This window comes from Chinchilla lanigera, unplaced genomic scaffold (genome assembly GCF_000276665.1).
Source record: "Chinchilla lanigera isolate Chin_1 unplaced genomic scaffold, ChiLan1.0 scaffold00033, whole genome shotgun sequence".
NCBI lineage: Eukaryota > Metazoa > Chordata > Mammalia > Rodentia > Chinchillidae > Chinchilla > Chinchilla lanigera.
Window position 1 is genome coordinate 8,453,168 of NW_004955434.1, and position 21,921 is coordinate 8,475,088.

The 21,921-nt window shown below is 40.6% G+C and overlaps 1 protein-coding gene across 11 annotated transcripts in view; it reads right to left on the reverse strand.

Annotated features, from left to right (window-relative positions):
* The window catches only part of Glis3 (GLIS family zinc finger 3), a 440,925-nt gene that overhangs the window by 312,203 nt on the left and 106,801 nt on the right, over positions 1–21,921 (reverse strand). For 2 of the 11 annotated variants that reach the window (XM_005388632.2, XM_013516324.1), the window contains exon 1: positions 7,151–7,252. The exons of 8 other annotated variants lie outside the window; for them this stretch is intronic. The gene's annotated coding sequence lies outside the window, so the exon portion shown is untranslated. Of the gene's footprint in view, positions 1–7,150; positions 7,253–11,122; positions 11,187–21,921 lie in introns of those variants that run through there. One more of the 11 variants, XM_013516326.1, reaches the window with a different exon arrangement.

Below are 21,921 nucleotides of genomic sequence, written 5' to 3' on the forward strand. Positions count from 1 at the left end.
CCAGGGAGATTACCATGAATCAGGCATCCTCCCACCATCTTGCTATCAGGAGTTCACCTTGAGTCTCCCACGTTCATCCCACAAGAATGAAACTTTCACACCAACACTCTTCCAGCCTTCACCGCCACTCAGGAACATTTTCCACAAAGTACAGAATCATCAGCTTTACTCATTTCATCTTATCCTTGCATTAAAGGGAGCTCCATTTACTCCCTAAGAGATTAAAAACTACCAAATGCCTTTCTATACCACTCACTGGCCTAGATTTTGGTATAGGAAGCCTTGGTCTTGCTCCCGTCACTGGGCATTCCTGGCAACAAGTTTTATTACGATTACACCGCTTTAAGCCACCTCAAAGATGGAAATATACAATACTGCTAGGGTTTATATCCTGAAGTCCCATCAGTCAGCTATTGTACATCAATTATCAACTAATTAGTAGAGAGTGCTGAGGCTGACCCTTCTGTTCTCTCTTGTAATGATTTGCCAAGTTAACTGAGAGCTGCTCTGCTCCACAGAGACTCTTAGGATAGCAAGAGTGTTAAGTAAAGATCACCTACAATTAGCCCAGAAAACCGAAAAGAAAATGTAAGCACATTTCACTGATTTTCCCTTAACACATTTTCTAACTACCTCAAGGGAAGAGAGTGATACATTTGTTAAATACACAGACCTTACTCTGAAAAACTGAAATACCAGTACAAGCACAAGTGAGTCATTTACTGCTCACGGATCAGATATCCACTTAGCGCGCTCCTGCTCTGTGCTGCAGAACACATTCCGGGACGTGTGGTGCACAGGTGAGTCAGACAGTTCCTCCTTGCAGTGTAATTCAAAGTGCCTACCTAAGGCCTATCCAGTGGACTAACCTGTGGACACAGGCGAAGGCGCAGTTACTGTATTTTAGAGAAAGAGGACCACATGAGTACTGGAATGAAAGGAAGGGAAGGACAGAGCTTCCGCTAATGGGAGAAAATCGCCTCCGTTTCCCAAAGACCATGACCAGGTCACCCTTACGGGGTGTGGGCGTGGTCTTGTGCTGCACCACATGACTAGTGTCCAGTCAGAGGGCTTCCAACAAATGAAACGATGTTTGAACTAACACAGAAAACATTTGGGAAACACTCCATCTTAAATGAGTGGCTTAATGCTGAGTATGAAAAGGGCTCCAATGAGAAAAAGATCTGCGTAAGATTGAGAAGGTTTAGTGGAAAAGGTGAGGCTTGAACTGAGTCTTTTTGTGGCTAGAGGAGAGGGCAATCTGAAGAGGAAGCTGGCCACGGTGGAGGAGAGGATGTGCTGAGAAAGTATTGTGGAAGCAGCTTGGGAGAAGGAGCAAGCAATGGAGACGCCAGGGCCTGGAACAGTTTCACTAACCAGCTGTGTGACCTTGGGCAAGTTCCTTAAACTCCCTGTGCCTCTTTGGAAATTTAAGGTCTGCTTCTTTGGAAAACTGGGTGATGATCATTCCTACTTTTACAATGCTGTCTGAAGTACTAAATGAATCCATGCATGAGAAGTGCTCACCATAGTGTCCAGCACACAAGGAAGTACTCCTAAGGTTTGGGTATTCACGGTCTTTCTGAAGTGCTGTGAGATCACACATAATCTCCATGGCCAAACACTCCCGAAGAGCTATGGAAGGTTTTCAGGCCTGAGTGTGATGTGATGGGACTATGAAGAGAAGAGTCTATTTTCAGCACATCTGGAAGCAAAGCAAAGACTGCAGGCAGAAACCAAACTAGGAAGATGCTGCTATGATCTCCGCCTGAGGGCTGGGTGGGCACAATCAGAGAGGACAGGCCAACTCCAGCTCATCCATTTTCTTTTCTTGTTTATTAGTATGTGTTTGTAATTCATGCAATTTACAATCATCTTGGGGCGTGGTTACATGTACATATTACAGCTTCTATTTTGTTTGCTTATCCCCTTCCATCCTCCTCCTCCTCCCTTCCCCCTCCCCCTCTGATTCCCTAATCACCTTTCTGAACCTGCTGATACTATTTGTATTAGCACCAATTACGGCCTATAATATTTTTGTTGGTTAGGGTTATTACGTTCCTATACACGGCATATCTTTATACCTCTTATTTCCCCTCCCCTTCCCCTTTCCCCTTCCTAGTTCCCTTGTACATTTCCCTAGTGTGTATACTTGGTCCCCTTGTCCCTTTCTACTTAGTAAGAAGCAAATGCGAGGGCTGTTGAAGTGCCTTTAAGAAGTACTAAATTCCAAGTCTTCTTCCACAAATCAAATTCATGTATCTCCTAAGTTGCTACTTCCCTTAAAGACAACCAAAAACAAAGGACAGAAGAGAAGGGATAAAGTTACCCATGGGTAAGGCCTGTTCTGCCTATGGAACCATGACTAAGACCCGCTGTCAGATAGTGAGTGCTCAACAAATATATAGCAAGAAAATAGATCAAGAATGTACCCTTTTAGGACAATTAATAAAGCCAGGGCAGTTTGGTGTCACAAATGAGGTTAAGAAATTCCCCGTGAAGTGCCTGTGAGTCATGATATGCAACAATGATGGCGTTTCTAGTGGACACAACTGCTGCTGTGCTCTTTTCTCTGAATTAGGAACAGCTCGGAATATTTGTTCGCACTTTCTCCCTCTTCCACATGCTCCCTTCTACTGTGCGCGCATGAGCACAAGCACACACACACACACACACACACACACTCTCAGTGTGAAAGGAGTATAGCCGAACTTAATATAAATTAATGGAACTTTTTAAAGTATCTAAGTGCTGGTTCAAAAGCAAACTCCCAGCCAATCCTTCATATTAGATAGAAATTCTTAGTATCTAAGAATTTTACATAAGTCACCATTAAAGCTGCTATGCTACCTTTATTTTCCCACAAACAGTAATTCCTTTGAGCTTTCCAAAGAGATACGTACACTATCATTAAAGTGTTTTCTGTTCCACATTTCGCATGGGCTTGCAAGACCAGATGGTATGTCCAGAAGCAGCAGCTTCCGAGCAAAGCAAATGGTTTTAGAAATTACATGATTTTTCATTAACAATTAAGTCACTCACACTTCTAAGAAACAGTAAATTCCCTCCTTCCCCTCAAGAAGTTCCCCAGGGCTGCTCATCTGTCTCATCACCCAGACACCTTCCACGCCTCTGGGCTGCAGATCTTAACTCTGCTATGAAGCCCGCTCAGCAGCTGAGGTACACGATAAGAAACCTCCAGTGACTGTACTGCGTGCTCCACTGTCTCTTATAAAAGAGACAAAAGTATACATTGTTTGAATTTGTCCTCTTAGTCCTATATAGAAGTGCAAATTCAGTGAAATTATGCCAATAAATCAGAGGCTTGCAGAACTTTCTGAAAGAGGAGAGCACCCCTAGCGGAAGAGCGGGGAAGTGGAGAGAAAGATGAGTGGAAGAGGAGCAGTGTAATGGGCCCTAATGAGATGGCTCCCGGGAAAGTGAGTGCAGGTGGACAGTACTGCTGCCTGACCAATGTACAAAGCCTAGAACTTCGTTCCTGGGGTTCCAGTTCCACCAAAGCTTCCTGCGTTCCCAAGCAATGCACAGAGGAGCACACACCAGAGACCATATAGGGTGATCAGCAGCAGCCTGGTGGGCAAAGAACCAGAAAAATTACTGGAATGTTCTGTCTGAGACAACAGCTCTGGATTACTGTTCTATCTGGCAAGGTGTGAGGGTGTCCCCGCAAAAGGATTGATATTAAATTCCCCACTAATCAGCATCGGTCTTAGAGTTTGATGTGTTTTGATTTAGAGTAAATAATTCAAAGAACTATTTCTTGTATGTATGAGTTGGTGGAATAAGTTGTATCCATTACAGATTCATTTAAAATTGCAGAGACATGAAGCCTGAAATATCCACCTTTTGGCTGAAGCAACTTGTCATTGTATAAAATGGTATAATTTTAATCAAACTGCCAAAATATAAAAACAAAATTCTAACATCATAAATCTCAATGCACAAGCAATCTGGCTGGGACCTACATAATTCAAGTTTCTTCTGTTCCTTTATTTAATGCTATTTTTTGAATTTAAAAAGAACTAGAGTAATCTAAGCATCTCTGCACACATGACTAGAACCTGACTTATTATTAAAGTGATTAGGACCGTTTTACCTCTGTAACCTTTGGATGTTAACTCAGCCACTGTACCAGCAGCAGCTCTTAATAATATCTCAAGTGAGGTCAAACAATAGGGAAGAGCCTCACTTTCAGTTCAGATTCTCTCTCATTAAAACACAAAAGAAACCCTATACATACTGATGTTGGTATAAAAAAAAGTTTAAATTCTGAGTTATGGTTATGTTCTCCCTGAAATAATACTTCCTTACATAAAAGCAGCATTAGTTACTTAGCTAAATTTGAATACTAAAGCTGAGAATCAGTATAAATAAAAAGCTGACTGCTAATCAGACAGTTGATTAGGGTGGAGTGTCAATCTGACCGGCTTTGGGATCCACCTGGGGTTCTGGTGAAGCACACTCTCGGGTATTCTGGGTGGGTCACAGAGGCACGCTTTTGGGTATTATGTATGGTCACAGCCACCGTGAACTGGTAGTTTTGCTCCAACATCCACTTCTGCCGTGGTGTTCCCACTTAGAGCCAGCTGACCATGCACTGAATCCCCCTGAAACTGAGCCGCATTACACTTTTCCTTTAGGTTCAGGATATCAGCTATTGTGTCTTGTGGCAAGAAAGATGGCTTGGTTGAAAGGTTTAAGCACAAGGTTGAAGGCTTGGTTGAAGTTTTTCAATACAAGGATGAAAGCTTCTTTCCTGAATAATACACAAATTCTTGGAAGGGAAAAAATAACACATCATGAGCAATTTAAAGCCCTATCACTGTCAAAGTAAATGAGAAGGAGAGAAATAAAATTCTTCTGCTACTCTCAAAGGGTCAATTAAGAAGAGGCCTTGGTGGCCTCTTCAGTTTAGTTCTGGAATACCTCCTCAGCGCACTGCTCCAGGTGAACCAACGTATAAGCTGCCCGGATTTGTTCCCTTCTATCCTAAGCATTACGTAACAAAATAAAAATAACAACTACAACTACAGGCAAATAATATCACTTTGATCTTCTTGCACTATGAGAGGAACATGAACCTTGAAAGAAATCCATAGTTTTGGAATAAAATGTCACAATAAATCTCAATTACCTCCTTATAGCTTGTACAAAAAGTTATGAGGCTACTGCCAAAATATTTTCAATACAGAAGACTGTTAAACAGCAATTTCAGCAAGGCCAAACTCTTAAGTTCTCAAAATGGAGTCTCTTTGCTAAACCGTCTAAGTGTTTAATGTTTACAGATATGCATGTCTCAGAAAAATGTTGAGAAATCAAATCATGTTTTAAATCTAAAGTATTCATAAGGAAAGAAATTGCTTCCCTGTCCTAGTTCTTATACCTGTAGCCTAACCTACTCTCTGAAATACTCATCTTGTAAAATATCCACAAAATCATAATGAAATACAAAGTAGCTTTTCTCCCCCCACCCCAGTTGTACTGGAGTGTAATTGGCAGATACACTGTCTCTAAATTTAAAGTATGCAGTGTGTAAATTTAATATGTATACATTTATTTTTACATATGTAGTGTGATCGCCACAACTAGGCTAGTTAGTATATCCATCACCTGTTACTTTTGTGTGCTTGTGTGTACCTGCATGTGAACATGCATGCTTAGAACTTAACATACACCCTCAAAATAAATTTAAGTCTATAGCCAGATGTGGTGGTACATGTTTGTCTATAATCCAGCACTCTGGGAGGCCGAAGCAGGAGGACTGCAAGTTCAAGTGCAGGCAATTTAACATTTTAAAAAGACTGTCTCAAAAAAAAAATTTTTTTAAGGTCCACCAGTGTCACTCAGTGCAAAGGCCCCAAGCCTCATCCCCAGAACTAAAAAAGAATATTTTTTTCAAGTCTACAGTACAATACTGTTAACTCTAGCCACCATGCTGTACACTAGATCTCCAGAATTTATTCATCTCACATGAAGGAAATCTTGTATTCTTCGGCCAACACCTCCTTATTTTCTCCACCCTACACCTCCAGGCAACCAATCAGCACTCCACTCTCTGTTTCTATGGCTGCCCCGATTTGAGATTCCGCATACAAGTCATGCAGCATCTGTTGTTCTATGGTATCTTCTCTTCTTTTACCTTCTTCGCTCAAGAAATTAAGTTGTCCATTGTGAAAAACATCTAAATGTCCAGAAAAAATTCTATTCAGAATTCTAGGATCCAGCCAGTGAAAAAGCAAAGGGAACGGACAAGTTCTTCCTTCCAATTTAAACACAGGGAGCACCTTTGTTTGCAAAAAATGTTCCCACTATCTTCTTTCAAAAATGTGTCAGAGGGGCTTAAAGGAGGGTGCGGAGGAAGGGAGACTGAGATAGTTGTTATTGTTCCTCCGGCCAAAAGGCAAGGGGACAAAGATTGAGAAACCTCGTTCTCTGAATGTTGTTCTGTCATATGACACCAGCTACATGGGGAATGCTAGTAACACCTCAACCCAGAGGAGGAAAGAATAGAGCCTGAAAGAAATGTGAAAAGAGTAAGTAGAATTCAGCCCGACTGACTTGTTTTTTGACATGTAGCCTTGAAAAGAACAATTTTACCTCAGAAACCTGGCAAGTGCAGACTGATTTTTTGATAAGTTATAAACGTGCATTTTACTAAACGCACGAAGATAGAGTGAGGGAGAGAAAGGCCAGGTATCTGAAGACAGGGCGTTTGTCAGGTTTCCCATTTCTGTGTCATTTCTGTTTAGTCGGTCAAACGAAAATTCAAAACCATATAATTAGATGGTTGTTTATACATGATTAAGCATGAGCTCATTGGACTCCACATGCCAAAAAGTCAGAGATGTGGTTAAGGGCAAGAAGGAACTATTAATAAAAGGAAATAAAGCTGTAATACATTTTTCACTTATGAATAAAAATAATTCAAAGGTCTCTAGATGGAAAAAGAGAGAAAAAAAAAAATCAACCCTGAGTCGGGTCAAGAAAGCAGATAATTTTATAAATGGTTAGAATTCATGACATACAAAACATAAGCCACTGGTATAAAGAGCTTTTCCTCTCCTATGCTTCTAAACCTATTTTCGCATCTCATAAATATAACTCTTAATGAGAACATAACAAGACTTACCTGTATTATGTTTCTTTAGAATTGTTCTGGAAAATATTTAAGCAAGAACACGTTGTTCATTTACAAGAGTCACTTGTTCTTCCTAACTGTCTTCACCAGGAATCCTCTCTGGAGAAACCAAGACCTGGCAGCTCCCTTGAAAATGGCAGCGTCTTTTCATCTTTCGTAACTGCAGAGCTTCCTTCTCAAAATGAAGGGTGCGTAGGAATAGCAACGTTTACCTGACCGTAACCTTCCTAAATATAAGCTGGATCTTCCTAGACCTGTGATCTTAAGACAGGGGCGCTGAAAAGCAGGGAACCAACTGCTCATAGATCAAACAGCCAGCTACAGATGAGGTCAGAGGGCAAGGCTTTCAGATGACAGAACAAACTGATCTAGGATCAGCCCGCTACTCCTACCTCAGGTAAGGTTTTTAAGCCTGCTGGGAAAATACACCAATACAGGTTACAGGAGGCCACCCCGGCAAATGAAAACCTAATCCCAGGGGCGGTTCCACTGTGTATATTATTTTCTATAACCAAACACTCTTGGCTTGCCAGTGCTGTGACTTAAATACTTTGTATACTATGGTAGTACAGCCCACTGATGATGGAAAGACACAATATAAAGTAAAAATGAGTAAATTCCGTGAGAAATCTAACACACATTTTTAAGAATGAAGCTAAAATGTATCTAATACTTCAACAGTTCGTAATGCCCGTAAAACAGTCTGATTTTCAGGACAGTTTCCAAGTCACACTAATTTCCAATATGCCAGAGACTTCCAATCTTATCCTCAACCTCCCAATCCTCCCCAGCATCAACCAGTGTAATGTTCAATTCGTGTTTTAAGAACATGCTCATCAGAACTTAAGCAAAATAGACTGAACATACTTTATTTAATCTACATGACAAATTACAAGATACGCAATTTTTTTCCAGCAATGGAGATCTAACTCAGGATTTTCTTTGCACTGAGCTATATCTTTGTCCTTTTAAATTTACTTTGAGACTGGATCTTACTAAATTACCCAAACAGGACTGGAACTTGGAATCCTTCTGCTTCAGCCTCCCAGAATGCTGGGATTACAGGTATGCAGGCACCACAGCACCCAGCCCAACATATGGAAACTTACAAAAACTTCATTCCAGGAAACTAAGGTGACCACAGAGTGCTTACCTGAAAAGGTGTAGACAATGGAGACGTGGCACCAGACTCATTAACTAACTTAGCAACTTTAACTTATAAAACCTTCTATGTTATCTCTGTCTCTTACATGAAAGAGAAGTACTGTGTTCTGAAGGTATTTTTAATTATTGGCCCAACTTGATAGAATTCATTTCTTCACGTATTTATTTAATATCAGAAGTTTCAAAAGCTACAGTGGGACAGGAGGATCTCCATGAGTTTGAGGTTAGCCTGGGATACATGGTGAGTCCAAGACCAGGCTGAACTGTAAAGTAAGACCTTGTTTCAAAAATAAAATAATACAAAAACAAAAAGTCCCAAAAGTTTAGGGAAAAGCGCACTTTCATAAACTATGTTTTAGTAATTCATGGATTTTTGTCTTCAATGTTGAAAGAAGGGGGGATATTTGCTAAATTAATAAATATGGATTATTTGAGAATTCAATATCTCCTCTGGTTCAAGATAAGAAATGTGATAATTTATTCCCAAACAATGTGTGGCATGTAACTCAAAACCGTTTTTCATCAATAATTAATATTAATAATTAACAAGTATAAACAACAAAAATACCTTTTGGACATGTTTCAACCGGGCCCTTTCCTCATTCCACAGGCTGCCTATTGCCCCTCTTTACCCTCTGTTTGGGGTTAATAACTAAACTTCCCTCATCTCTGACATGCAACACTACCCAACAGCAATCTTCCCAAGAATGCGTTCACAAATACATAAGACTGAAAAGAACAAAAGTCTTCTCAGAGTCACCTGAATCAGACAAGCGAATTTCTAAATTACAACTAGAGCTACAATGCACTTCACAGTGAGATTTGTCTCCAGTAAGGACAAAACCCTGCAGAAAGCTCACCTCAAATACCTATTCTCTTACTTAGACATGTAGTTTCTTCCGTCTCTAACTAGCCTAATAATAAAGATTAAACAATCATCTCCATAAACAGCAGAAGAGAAAGATACAGATGAGCTCCTCATGTAGTATAGGTCAGAACCAACGTATGAAGACTTTGCCTAACACATACTAGTCCTACAAATTTATGGAACACTACGTGATGTTTTGATACAGGGATGCCAAGGATTTTACTTGGTACTCATTCCAAGCAGCATTCCATTTCTTTCTAAAACTGTACTGCTTTTCTTTCCTCGTTTATCTGCCTGACAGCATCTTCAAAATCGAATGTGTTCACTCTCATACCAACTTAAAAGCATCTCGTCACTTGTCTCTCATTCTCCAGACACCCTGCCCTAGCATCTCATGTTTAAAATGTTAAGCCCATTACAGTGAATCTCCTTTGGCCATTCATTCCTTCACCAAAACGTACATCATGTAGGTAATACCCTAAGAAGTCCTGAAAGCCCAACATCACGCTGTATTTTAATTTTTTATACCAAATACAAATTCCTCATTCCAGTCCCTTTCCTTCATTCTATACATTACCACTATTTTTTATGAGATATTATCAGACTCATCAGCAAAAGCCCCATGTGCTTCAATTGATTCACAGTCCCAGGCTGCTTGGCTCCAAAACTTCAAAGTGTGGGAAGCTAGAAGTCCTTACACGGTGGAGCTTCTACATGCAGTTCTGCCTTGGTACACATGTGGGTATAGAGGTGTTTATGTCTTGCTCTTCACTGGGGGCCTCAGACAGCTGTGCGGAATATTTTGTATACATTTCCAGGGCTACCTGCTCGGTGGTTTCACAAAGTACAGGCAACAGGAACTTTCAGGGACTTCTAAGACACTCAGCAACAGCTGGTGTGCAGGAAGAGGACAGCCTCTAAACAAATGCAGCCTAAGAAGCAATGTCTCCCTTCAGGAGGAACTGCTGGTGAAGTCAGCCAGTGCTGGCCAGTGGGGACAATACTGGGTAGGTCATTAACTCGCCTGGGTCAGAGCAGACGCCGATGAGCTCACCCACCTTTCTGGAAGCAGCTATTTTAGCTGCTGAGTTTATACAAATAAAACCCGTAATTTTCTAATGGCTAAACTAGGAATGTGTTCGAAAATAGCTAACTCTCTGCAAACCCTGCAGAAGACACCCAGGGAATTCACAAAGGTACATGTCCGGTCTGTTCAGGTTTGCTCACAGTTCTATAATAGCTATATATGTACTGTATTACCCTGAAAAAAAAGAGGTCACATAAACAAACAGAGTTGGTTTTCAGACCAAGGTTGGGCTTTTGTTTTGTTTTGTTTTTCTGTTTATCTTTAAAGTGGGGTGGTTCCCACTGCCTTAAGTTTTTTCCCTCTCCCTTTTTCTTCTGCACAGAAAGGAGTTTAGTCGTTAACTACACAAAGGAGTTAACATTTAACTTGAAGGCTGGGAATGCTTAGGCTCCTAAACCCTCCCCCCTTTTTCTTACTGTAGCTAAAATAGCTTCAGGAAAACTCTTACTAATTATTGCTGATTCTGGATGAGATCTGGCAGCACCAGTTTCCTTGCTGCACTCACAGGAGGTTTCATTCCACCACCAGTCCCTTCACAGGTCCTCCATCTCGGCAGCCAGAATCCCTGACCTCCACCCCTACACCCTCCACACTCCCATTGACAAAGATCAGCTCAAATGTCACCTCTTCCTGGAAATTCCGCACCTCTCAGAGTCCTGCCTCCTACATCAAGTTCAAAATGCCTTATCCTTCCTCCAAACTCGTAGGTAATATTGTCTGTACATCTTTTGTGCTGTTGATCACAGCTACCTTTTGTCCTTGTATATCATTACCTTCCCCCGTTAATGGCAGGTCCTTGAAGTTAGGGACTGTACCTTACCTGCCTTCACTCCCCAATCCTCACCTGTAGAGTCCCAGACCACGGTTTCCTGTAGAGGGCAGACATTCACTAGTATCCATGGACAGTGGTAATGCCCACACCACACCTGCAGCACGTTTTAGTACAAACAGCACCTCTTTCCCCAGGTATATGGGAGAAAGGCTAAAAGGAGAACAGGATTTTATTTGAAGTAGGGATAACAAATTTTTTAAAAGTAGTTTACTTATAAGCAGCGGGTGGGGAGGCATAGTAGGAGAGCTGGCCATTCCTAAATCCTTCTCTATGCTTGCTTGACATCAGGCACACTCCATGCCCCAGTGACCACACAGCTCCTCCCTAGCCACACGGCACTTTCCAAACTGTTTAACATACCACCTTTTCCGTGAAGCCTTCCATGGAAACGGGAGCATAACAAGCCTCCTCCGCTCTTTTCTATAGCTGTTCAAAGAAGGTAAAGGTTACCTAGCAATGGACATGTGACAATGTGATCATATTTCCTCACTAAGAAGTTAAACTATTATAACTGCTGCTAAAAAAATTATAACAATGATTCATCTACACATTAAAAAATAAGAAGAAAACTGCCATCAATGGAAGGCTCATTTGGTACCGGGGAGGATCCATGGCTCAACACTCTGACTACCCCGCTTAGCTCACACAGCAACCCTGAATATCACCACCTTATTTCAGAGGGGAGGAAACATTAGGTTCAGAAAACCGTAACTTGCTGAGAGTGAGGTTTCAGAGTGGAGTAGTAGTCCAACTGAAAAGCTACATGCAGATGCCCATGAGCTCATATGCCTTAACCAATGGAGAAGGCACAGGATTGGAAATTCAACCTCTTCTCCAAATGGAACGAATACTCACAACTTCCAACATCTTGGCTCCCACATATAAGCAATAGTCAGGAGTGATGTCTGAGTTTACCCCATATAGTTACCTTCAGTGATGTCAGGGACACAAATACAAGTAAATGACACTAGCCTAATATTTAGAATAGTGATTAAATGTCTATTATATAACATTTCTTACATTCAGGAGTTTTGGTGCATGACATTAAATTTATTTGTTCAAGCCAGGCGTGGTGGCACACGTCTGTAATCCCAGCACTCATGAGGCGGAGGCAGGAGGATCACTGAGAGTTCAAGACCAGCCTGTGCTACAGAGTGAGCTCAAGGTCAACCTGAACTGCATAGCGAGACCCTGCCTCAAAAAGACAACAAGTAAAACCCCAAACAAACAAACAAAAAACAAATTTATTTGTTCATTTATTCAACAGGTGAAAAAGGTCAAGACAATCAAATCATAGCACAAAATGAAATCTGATAAAATAAATTAAAAAGCTGTTGGCATACTGAGGAGGAGGAGATGACGACACTGCTGGTGACGGCAGTGATATTTAGGAATAAGACATGAAAGTATTCACATAAATCTTACTATAAAGAGATTTACTAACCTACTATTTATTCAACAGTCTTGAGTGCATATTCATCTGGACACAGGGATGTAAGGAAGTGCGGCACATTCAGGAGCACAAAGACACTTAGGCAATATACAACTACAATAAAAACCAGAAAGTACCATGAAAGGACAGCTTCCTATGCCACCCTGACTTTTTTGTTTTTTCAATACTGAGGATCGAACTCAAGGCCTTTACACAGAGATTCACCCCATGCATACAGCCCAAAATTCTGCCTCAGCAGCCCAAACTTTCATCTATCTATCTATCTATCTATCTACTTATTCATTCATTCATCCATTCATTCAGAGACAAGGTCTTGCTAAGTCACAAAGCTGCCCAGGCTAAACTCAAATTTCCCATCCTCTTGCCTCATCCCCCTAGAGTGCTGAGACTACAGATGCGTGCTACCACCCTCAGCTCCAAACGTGACCTTTCACAGTGGCCCCTTTCTACTAGAAATCAGCCTACCTTAAGAACACTGTACGTACAGCCCAAAATTCTGCCTCAGCAGCCCAAACTTTCATCTCACAAAACTGCACAGTCCTAAAAGCAGAGAACCGCCAGCTGTCCACAGGCAAGCAGCTGCTCCCTGTTTTTAGTATCCGATAAAAGTGTAAGAAGCGTGCCCAGGACTCCCAATACTCTGGGAGGCAGAGACAGGAAGGTCACAAGTTCCTGCCCAGCCTACGCAACTCTGTGACTTAGCAAGGCCTTGTCTCAAAATTAAAATGATAATGATGATGACGATAATAATAATAATGTATCTCAATGCCAAGGCTCTGGGTTCAACCCCAGTAACCACCACCCCCACCACACACACACAAAAGTATAAGGAGAAGAAAACTGGATGCATGGCAGCAGTCTAGACCAGGACAGTTGGGAGTGCCACATTTGGTTCGTGGCTATGTGGCTGGGTTTTTGGCTACAGCACTTCAACCAATTTGGTGAGATCCTCTGATGAACTCCATAGCACCTGCCTGGCTCATGCCTGATCAGTGATCAAGAGATGTTCACTCTTCTCCCCACTTGTTGATCACATATGAAAATCTTTCACCTTTCATCACTTAGAAGACAATCTTTAAATCAGAATGGATGATAAAGCAATTTCAGAGTCTTCCCTCAGAAGAAACAGATGTATCACTGCTCCTGCGTGCTGTGCGTTCAAAGATTTGTATGCCACGAAGCGGTATCAGAAATCCTGGGTCCACCTCCTTATTTTACAGACAATAAAACACAAATGTACAGAGAAGCAGAGATTGTCCCCAGTCACATAACTAGTTAGTGGCAGAACCAGTACTTGCACAAAAATTAAATACCTGGGCACTCAGCTAAACCCTCTTTTCACTAAGTCCTACTATTTTACCAGTACTTACTAGTAGGGTTACTAGTTTTAACTAGTAAAAAAAAAACTAGTAGGGTTACTAGTTTTAAATGATGGTTCCTGGTGCAAATACAGCTGAGCCAATTAAACATGTCTCTCTCCATCAAAACAGTAAAGATGGCTACGGGTATAATCCCTGTACTGAGCAACGGGTTTGGGACAGGAGCGATCACAAAGAGATAGAGAGCTGGAAGAAGAAAAGGGTGAGCACAAAAGAGATTACCAGAGACAAGAATGGACAATTGTGCCTAAAGATCAATTCCATTTCAGTCTACAAACGAAATCTGACAACTCCCCCAAAGTGATTTCTCTCTTCCTTTTGTCTTGCAGCCTAGACGATCAGATAAAAATGTATGAATTTTCAGAAGAGAGAAATGAGACTGTTTAACCTCAACATTCTACAAAAGAGGCTTGGTTTGAGTTTGCTCATATGTCCTTGAACGTCAGGTTTCAATAGAACTGCTGCCTGCTTGTTTATCTGCTAAATGTAAATGTATTGAGGAACCGCTGCTCAGGCTGCTGAGGAAAAGTAAGCACCTTATGACTAAAAGGAGAAAAAGTCTCATTTAAGCCTATCGAACTGGACAGCATGGTTTCTGAAAGATTCCCCTCTCAAGCCAAGCTTACAAGCAGTGAGTAAGGCCATAAGGCTAGTATTTCCTGGCATAATAAGAATTATAGAACAATTGTCTCCCCATTAGCAGTTATGGACCAAGGGAACTCCTTTGCATTGTGTCCTTACTTTCTTTGTCTTTGTTCTAAAGAAAAATTTCTGCCTTCAGGAGTCTGAAATAATGAAAGGATTCTCCTTTATGTCGATGAGCTTGGCTAGAGCCCCCGTGGCACAGGGACCTGGCCTGGTAATGACGCACAAGAAGCAGCTGTTCCTAGTTAAATCTGCTCATACCCTCCACTGCGGGAGGCAGCCCTGGCTGAAGGCCCCACGGGAAGGAGGACACTTGGAAGGTGACAGAAAGAGGGACATCTGAGGGTAAGACCCTCAACCCTTCCTGGCCAAACTCTTATCCACCAGCTGCTCAATGTAAGAACTAGAAAACATCAAACCCATTTAAGTACAATGCTATTCAATAATACAGAAGCCAAGTTCATACAGGTTTTGTATTTATAAAAAAAAGAACCTCAAACCCTCTCAACCTCATCGCTTACGCAGTTAACCAGCAAGAAAGACAATTTTTTCCCCACTGTCATTCAAACGTCTACTTGCTGTCACTTAAGCAGCTGGGGAAAACTGCTTCCTCCATGTATTACAGGCCATTCAACCATAAAGGATGGGCGTTCTTCAGGAAAGCAGAATAGAGCTCAGCCAAAAGAAGAACCTTCTAGAAATCAGAAGTGGCTGGGAACGCTGTGCAGAATCAAGTTCTTGTCCCTACAAGAATTCGAGGTGGGATTTCCAGGATTATTGCAGACAATGTGGAAGCGGGGGTGGGTGGAAAAGAAATATCTAAAGTCATTCCCAACTCTAAAACATGCCAAAAGCTTTAAATACCATCAAGTTTTACATTTTTCTGTAAATTATGAGAACTTTTACCATTATCCAAAAGCTGTTTTTGTTTTCTTTCCATTCTCAGCTAGGAAGTTAATTAATTCCTTTGGAGTTAATTCTAAAATGACATTATTTTATTCTTATTATTACGAAAATGACAAAGGGTTAAATAATCTCTCAAGTACTTTCCAGTTTAAACATTTTCTGAATAAACATTGAGTTTACTCTTTTTACCAAGTTAATTTTCAGAAATCCTACCTATAAAATTCAATAGGATATGGTAAAAATTATTAGAAAAGAAAATTATGGTGACAAACAGAAATACAACAAAAGCAATAGGCCTCACATACTATCAATTATGAGTTTCAAAATACAATAGAAAATATTGTAATTTAAAAATCCTATATATGGTGTATAATGTAAAGATGTAGAACTACATTTTCCCTAAAGACATAAGTAAATAGAGATATACACATGATCTTGGAAGAGAAAATAAATACAGCAAGTATGTTTATTGTTATAAACTATTTCCTAGGCTTAATGTATTTTCTCTGCCTGGACATTATTGATACTTTGTGCTTCACGATTCTGTTGTCAGCAGTGCTCTGTGTATTATCGGAGGTTGAGCAGCATCTCTAGCTTCTACCCAACAGCAGCCCCAGCTGTGACAGGCAAAAGCAAACTCCATCCAGACACTGGCAGTGTCTCCAGAAAACACCACTCAAGCAAGCCATTAACTTGATCCCAAGTCCTAATGGGCCTTTCCTTACTCACCACCTTGGCAATGGGATTCTAAAGTTTACCTGCAAGAATAAAGTACTAACACAAATCAGAAAGGCTTTGAAAAAGAAAACAAACACATTACAAAACTATGAAGTAAAACTTGTGAAACACAGAAAGAAGACCAGTTAGACTGAACACAGAAACAGAACAGAAGCGTAAGATCATGACCCAGTATATGTAATAAAAATTAGCACAAGACGACATTACCAATGAGCCTGAGAAAGGAGATCACTAAGTAGAAGTGGAGCAGATGTTTATTATAGTTTGGGGGAAAGATGAAAGCTAAGTTCTTTTTCATATTATATATGTTCTGATTAATACTACCTAATAAACCACTCCACAGCTAGACATTTAAAACAGTAATGTATTCTCTTTTGTGGTTCTGGGGGTAGACTGGGTTCAGCAGGGACCATCTCCCTGGAGGTCTTATGCGCTGCTCCCAGAGGCCAGCTAAGGCTGCAGTCACCTAAGGGTGTACTGGATGGACATGAGAGATGGCCCACTCCCGTGCCACGAACTGATGGTGCCTGTCAGTGGGGGCGATGAACAAGAACACCGACACATGGCATGGTAGCCAGCTTCCAAGAGGCAGAAAGACGGGGTTTTCAGACCACATCCCCTCTGCCATGTACTACAAGCCAAGTGGACTCAGCACCCACCCAAATTCAGGGCCGTAGGGAAATCGGCTTTACCTCCTGACAGGGAAGTGGCAAAGTCACACTTCAAGAGCACATGGAGTGGGTGCTATTATTCCAGTCATCACAGGAAAACACAATCAGCAATAAAGTATCACAAAAAATTCCAATGAAACAAAGAGCTAAATATGAAAAATAAAATAGAAAAACCTAAAAGAAAATAGACTTGGATTTTTATTTCATTCTAGGATGCAAGAAGTAAAAATAGGCAGCTATGACTACAAATAGACTTAACAAGAACAAAATAAAACAGCAGAAAGAAGACTAGGAAGTAAACCAGCATTCTACATAGGAGGGCTAACTACTTAATAGATAAAGAGGCCTTATAAATCAGCACTAAAGACAAGCATCCTTATGCAGGAAGAAACAAAGGACATAAACTGCTCATAAGAGAAGAATCCAGTAGACAAGACAAAAATAGACACTCAAAAATTCTGCCAGCAGATTGAGTTGAGAATGTAATTTGTGAAATAAACTTTTTGGGTGGCAACTTCTCAGCACAGTTAAGAGTATTTTGAATCTTCATTTGACCCATTCTACCCTAAGTAAATATTCAGAGGCTTATGTCATTATTGTGATAATATAGTTTTGTGATACTTATGATAATATAGTTTTGATTTTTTAAAGAGAAAACCTGATAAATCATCATATACTGTCTCCATATAAGAAAACTTCTTCTATATATAAATCAACTTTTCAAATACTACTGAACTGCACAGGGAAGATCATAACTCAACGTGGAGAATGAGAACCCTGAGCTTAAGAAAAAACTCACAAGACACACAAACATGTTTATTTTCTAAAATGTTAATAACTGATACCTCCATATGGCCACTAAGATCATTTTATTTTATTGTTTTTTTAACATCCAAAAATTTTTCTGCAATACACATATAAACGATTTTTAAACTCGGGAGAAAGAAATGCTATTAAAAAAGAGATAAAGACTAAAAGGCTGCATGTTACTGGGTGACTGCCAAAAGATTAAAAAAAGCAAGGAGAAAGGCAAAAGAATAAGCATGTTCAGGGATGCACCTGGGACCACTGACCCCTATCAACCCATCAGGCCTGCAACCAAGTCACTTTCCCGGGTTCATAACCCACCCAGGACATAGCAGTTGCTCAGTGTGATCACCTTATAAGCTGTTCTTTTTCCTCTTTCAGTATTCAACCTATTTGTTTTCTCTGCGGAGCTCAAAAGATGGACTTTTAAAATCATGAAATATTTAGGAAAAACTCAAACTCACACATAAGATGTTAGTCAACACCAGCCATCTTCACCAAGAGGCTTCCTGAATTTCAGATGTTCCTGATCAGGTACAGCCTCTACTGCTCCTTCAGACAGAGAACCATAAATACAGAAATTCCTTGTCCCCTGATTCTCAAACTTCAGTGTGCTAGAGAACTTATTAAAACACAGACCACAGGGCCTCGCTTAAGTTTCTGATTCCAGAATGAGGTGGGGACTGAAGATTCTCCTTTCTAACAGGTTCACAGGTGATGCTGATATGAAGGGTCCATTATTCACATTAAGACTATATTATTTTGAATCTATTGACAAGTTTAATCCTCCACAATCCAAATAAATCCCAGAACCACTCATTCCAGTTTCAGATGGAGTAGAACACTCCAGCAACAGATGAAAAACACCACTGCTTGTGTTCTCTCTCTCTCTCCCATTCCTCTTGGTTGACAACTGAGACCACACACCCATCCTGAAGCCTTCCTTCTCTTTCCCACTCTCCCATACAGTAAAACAAACCCTCCCCAACTTTTGCATGAAAAGGTCTTTCCTTCCTTGGATCTCCTCGCCCTTTGATCTTCTCCTAGCCCTTCCCAACACAAATTTCTCTATTCCTTTCACCTTAACTGTCTCTTACTAAGTAGAATATTAAACCTCAAAAACAGGTGTAGTCCTGGTGGGGGAGGGGGTCCTGCAACCCACAGAACATCATTCTTTTCAGTTAACTTTATACTCTCCTTCATGGGCCAGAGGAGAGAGAAGCAATGAATCGCACAAGCTTTAGTGAGTTTTGATTCAGTACACACTTAAAGGTGTCTACTGTGTAACAAGTATGGTAGCTGCTAGGACTAGAGAGAGAATGTGAAAGCAAAGTGAGCTCACTTGGGAGGTTACTGGAGCACAGTTTCTGCGTGGACAAGTAGAATACTTGGCTTCAATGGCAAGTCAGGGCCTGAATTTCATATCCTTCTACCTACTGATGAGTATCTTCAACATATTCTCTGACATTTCATCACTTTGATTTCACCCCATTAAAAATCCCCACTTCCTTGTTAAGGGTACCCCTTTATGGTCAACAGTCATTATATCTATGTATGAATAAATTTTATGCCCTTATCTGATAAGAAATTGTGTATGTCTTACAAAAATAAAAGAAACATCTTTTAAGGAAGAAAACTGTATGGGTAGGAGTCTAGGAAGTATCTGAGACAAACCACATCCTTACCTATCCTTCGCTTCCCCATAAGGTATCCTTGAAAAATGCCCACTCCAACCCCAGTGTCACACCATCCTATAGTGGTTCTCGTAGTCTACTGCCTCTATATTGTAACAGCATCAGCAGCTCCAGGGGAACTGTTGGAAGTGTAAATCTTCAGGCCCCACCCCAGGTTTACTGAATCGTGAACTCCGAAAGTAGGGCCTACTGCTAGCACTTTCACAGGCCCTCTGGGAGCTTCTGATGTACACTCAAATTTAAGAAGCATTGCTCAAATGTTTATTACAATGTTTGCCCCTCTACCGCTAGTACATACTATTACTACAGATCTTAATGATTTGTCAGACTCCTTTATTAGTGTGTGAGCCTCATTTTCAGATGGTACACAAAGGATCGTAAGTTCCCTTTGAGAGCGAGGCTCTGTGGGAATGGAACGAAAAGGCACCTATGGCTGACACACAGGCTGACCTGGGAGACACTGGCTAAAAAACAAAATGGCCAGTGATAAAACTCAAGGTTGGCAGCTCTAATCCTAACAAAAAGTCATCTGCCTCCAAATAGGTGCAGCTTAGCACCAGGGCAGCACTGGGTTTTGCTTGCTCTTTTACATTCTCAGAGCTCTCAACAAGGCGTGTTTTTGTACGCAGTGGAAAACATCCCACATGAATCTCTGTCTCACAATAAAATGTTCATCTTTTGTTATTTAGCATCCTTGATCTCTCTCCTTGTGGCAGAAGAGAAGAGAAGAGAAGGTAGAAGATGCATATTTTTAGAAGCAGGGAATGATTTATCATTCAATGAAACAGCATACATAGAGGCTTAAATCAAGAGTTTGGAAATAATGCATTGTTATTACTAGTCTTAACTCTGCTAAATTATAACCTATAAACCCTGCAGTGCTTGACTTAAATATTCCATCCACATTTGCAGGAAATCTAAATGGTTATTTCCTCCTTTAGTGCATGCACTAGAGGAGGATTTACTGTTGCTTCCATAAAGCATGTATGAGGAGCATGTTATTCAAGGTGTCAGTGTAACCAGGCACAATTGATAAGCACACAGCCCACATCACACATGTATTCTGGGAGCTTTTATGTGCAGTTAATTAGTTTAGCTATTGCTTTCATGGTTCATTTAGAAACCTCATGCTTCATTAAATATCAATAAATTCCATCCCCCAAAAAAACCTTTTCAGTAAGAATATGATTGTCTCTTCAAGTCATAATCATGTTAATGGATATATAGATTGCGAGTATGTCTATCAGGAATGACAAGCTCTGAACTGCCATGGTTGCAGTACCCTGAAGTGATATGCAAATTTTATTCTATAGTCTAACACACATGCTTCATCCACACATATTTTCCTACAGTAGGGAAAAAAAAGCCTTTTTTTTTTTCCTTTTCCAAAAACGATGTGTCTTTTAAGCTTCTATTTTTATTTCATCAAGAATGCCTACTTATGTTTCATAAGCTCCTTTTCTCCATTACTTCAGTTCCAAGTTTCTCTTTATCAGAAAGACAAGCTTTTAGCCACTTCCCAGAGCATGACAGACGTTGTCAGTAAACATGCATTCCTCACTTCCCTGATGCATGGGTCTGCAGAGGGCCCAGGTCAGTTACCAGACTACGACCATCAAACCTAGTACTGAATAATCTGAGCAGGTGATTCAAATCATTCTGAGTGGGTCAGATGGGGACTGTCAGGATCAGGAAGAAACACTTTTATCAATGCAGGTAGAAGTAACACCTTCTGCTGTACCCTCGCCTGACTTCCAGGTCCAGTTCACTTGTCTTTTCCATGAAAATGTCCTCCACCTGCTCATATACAGTAGTTGTCATTCTTTTCATCGTTTTCTTTAATATTTTCATTACCAAATATATTATAATGTATTATGGTTGTTCATGCATTCATTCATTCTTCCAACCACTCATTTAATGATAAATTAGACAAGCAGACTCCCTTCTATTTTCAGAAAGTGTACACTTGAATGTAAGGAATACACAGTAAGACAAGTGAATGGATGAATGAGCAAATCCATTTCAGATGAAGGTAAGTGTCAAGAAAGAAATAAAACATGTAGGTGGGATGAAGGACTATAGGTTGGGAAGCTCCTCCAAGTGGCAGAGAAGACCTGTGGAGAAGATACCTCATAAGCTGAGATTCAAATAATAAGAGAACAGCTAGATAATAATACTGGAGGAGTTTCAAAAGGAGAACTAGACAAGTACAAAAACTTTGTTTAATCACTTTTCCTACAGTTGGAAACACTTTTAATACCCCAGTATTAGGGATTTATTACCTAATACTGGCAATTTAAACAGGGAGACGTTTCTTTAGGCTCACGGTTTTAGAGGGTTCAGTGAGAAACAGCATAGAAAGAGGGCCTGAAGGACAAAAGCTGCTCTACACACATCATTTAAGAAGCATAGATATAAAGGTGGAGCCAGCAGCAAGAATACAACCTTCCAGAGTGACCCATCTCTTCTGACCAAGCCCCACCTCCTAACATTACCTTTAGCAATGAACTTAACAGTG